Raw genomic sequence first — 3,234 nt, 5'->3', positions numbered from 1 at the left:
GAACTTTAAGCCTTACAGAGGTAATGACTAGTGATTGAGGCCTTTGGTGATGGAGGACCCATCAAGCCAAGTGCACCCATGCTGGTGGCTTGTAAAGAACACCTTTGGAGTGTTGGGCCTCACAGAAACAAAGTGGCTGAGTTCCTTTCAAGCTTTGGGCCTCATGGAGGCAATGACCGAGACCTTTGGCATTATGTTGTGCTTGAGAAGAAGACTTATCAGCATGCCAGCTTGGTCAAACCATCCAACCCATGCCAGCATGGACAATGATGATCTGTATTAGTATATATGTATGAATTATTTCACACATTATTATATATGTGTACACATGCACAAATCAGTATATATCCACACACTTGTCATAAGAATTTTAAATAGTCAATGTTGAAGTGTGTTCATATGTGTGTGTGTATGTGCGTGCGTGCGTGCATGTGTGTGTGTGTGTGTGTGTGTGTTTGTGAATGCATGTGTCTTTGTGAGTGTACATGTGTGAAGACCAACAGATATTCAGACAGACAGGTGGGTATACATGAAGATGTATAGATGCCAGGACAGACAGATAAACAGAGACAGACAGAGAACCAAAAAAGAGAGATACAAGAGAGAACAAATGAGCAAGAAAGTGTATGCAAGAGGGATAGAGAGAATAAAGAGAACAAGAAAGAGTGTAAGTGGAGAACAAGAAAGAGTGTAAGTGGAGAACAAGAAAGATGGTAAAGCAGAAAGTGAGGGAGGTGGGGTGAGAGATTAAATAGTATTAAAAGAGGGAAGTCTCCATAAAAGATACACAAGCGTTTACAATATGTCTTCTGTGGTAGGTTATTCTATTGTCTGCCAAAACAACGGGATAAATTCATTAGATCCCTGTCAAGAGAACTTTTCTCTTCATAGATTTTAATCAATAAGATTTAGTTGGCCTTTTTAAACAATACTCAGTCAATTTTATTGATTAAATAACTTCAGGTTTCTGAGAAAATGTCTCTACAGTTTGACAATGGTTGATGGTGTGGGTTGATATTTGTGTTATGGCTGGCTTTCTCTTTACTTCAGACAACAGCAGGTTGTCAAGTAAACAAAATAGCAATTATCTTAGGATAACAAAGCTGGTACTTAAAAGTTCTCATTGAAATACATGTGCATATTGTTCCATTCACATTGACATACAGATGTGTGTGTGTATTCACACACAGACATGTAGGTATATATGCATATGCATGCATGCATACATGCACTCATACATACATATATACATACATACATACATGCATACATACATACATGCATGCATACATGCATAAGTACATACATGTGTAAGTACATAATGCATACATACATACATACATACATACATATGGCAATGAATGCTACAAGTATCTTGGAATTGAGGAGAATATTGCATGCTAGCAGAAACACCCATCATTGACTGGGTTGAAAAAAGCTGCCAAAATAGTACTATGACTATTGAAAGTTATTCACTTAGATTGTATTGAACATGGCCAGAAATGGAACTTGGGGTGGTGGGGTCATTGTAGGAAGGTGAAATAAATGTTGTTTGAGTTAGTCAGTTTTCAGCACAAAAATCTGAAAGACATACAGGTGTTAAGGAATGGTCATCATAGTTATACTGATTTTATTATGGCTTTAGATGAAATTGTAAAGTTATATATGGATGAAATTGTAGTTAGACTGTAGGTTCAAGTGGAACCTCGTTTGTGAAATAGAAGGGATTCATGAAAATAATTACACAAGAATGAAAGTAAATTGTGAAGTTGCATGTGAATGATCAAATGATTCTGCTTTGATGAGAGCCACAACAAGTTTTCAGGCATAACTACAGATTTACCCCCATTGCAACATGATTTCCAGAAAAATGGTTACTTTTGCATGACATTCTCAACAAATCCCACTTAGACACTGTACAATCAGAGTATATATGGATTTATGGTAAAGAATTATTTTGAGGGGGTGTGGAATGGAGTTTCAGAAAATTCACATGGCCCCATTTTTTTCTCTCATAACTTTGAGGAAAATGGGTAAATTTTAATGAAAGTTTATACAGCTATCTCTGAAACGGCATACATTACGATTATAAAGAAATTTGTGGATAAAATGTTCTCTGAGGGGCAGAGAGAGGAGTTTTGAAAAAAAAACTAATTACGAAGACCATATAAGTTCATTCTTTTCCTCCATCCCCCACCCTGACTGATTTTCATGATTATTTTTTGGCACTTAAAAACTATGGGTGGGGTGGGGAGCCTTTTTGATATTAAAACAAAGCTTTTAAATATTTTCAGAGGTAAAACTATGATTTAAGGGAGATTTGGCTGTTGATTCTAGCACATCTCAAGATCACCTTTCTTGTTTCTTTCTCACTCTCGCATGTATTTATATTTTTTAATATTTTTCTCCCCATAAGCACATTTATACTATAAAAAACACTTAAAAATTTATGATTTTTTTTCAACCCCATTCCCCCGCCCATTCTTTCTGCTTACAATTTTAAATATTGAACAGACTGAGAAGGTAATTTCTGGCATTTATCCACACTGATCAAATGAAGGGGTGGGGGCTATTTAAAAGATAGTTCATTTTAACAACATACTTTTCTGTTACAAAATATTTTTTCTTACGTACACACACAGGGCCTCACAAGATTGAAATGGGGATCAAAATTTAAATTACCGTTTATTTGGTTGTTGTTGCTTAGATCCCACCAATGGACCATGCATGTGTTACTTCCACATCATCATTCCATAAAATGTGTTTATGAGAAAAATATTGAAAAACATCAATACATGATAGAGTGAAAACCAGGAAGGTGGTCTTCTGAACAACAGCAAAAATCTCCCTTAAATCACACACTTTTTCCTCTAAAAATACTCACATATCTTTTTTTTTGTTTGTTTTTAATGAAAAGGCTTCTCCCATGGTTTTTAGTTGCAAAAATATTGGCCATAATCTGCCCAGAGTGCAATGGTCAGGGGGAAGAGAAGTGAAAAAATCATAAACTGTCAAAACATTTTTCATAAAAAGATCCCCTTCCCCATCCCCAAATCATTTCCAAGGCTGTGGTGAAAAACAAATGGGAAAATCACTGTCAAACTTATGTGGTTTTCCTCATCTGAAACTCTGTTCTATCGAAATCCTTCTCCCTACTCTGTCAGAAAAATTTTTTCCACAAATTTCTTTACAATTGTAATCTATGTCATTTGAAAGGTATTTCTATAAGCTTTC

Source organism: Octopus bimaculoides, chromosome 19, assembly GCF_001194135.2.
Source record: "Octopus bimaculoides isolate UCB-OBI-ISO-001 chromosome 19, ASM119413v2, whole genome shotgun sequence".
NCBI lineage: Eukaryota > Metazoa > Mollusca > Cephalopoda > Octopoda > Octopodidae > Octopus > Octopus bimaculoides.
Note: the sequence above shows the minus strand (reverse complement) of the source record.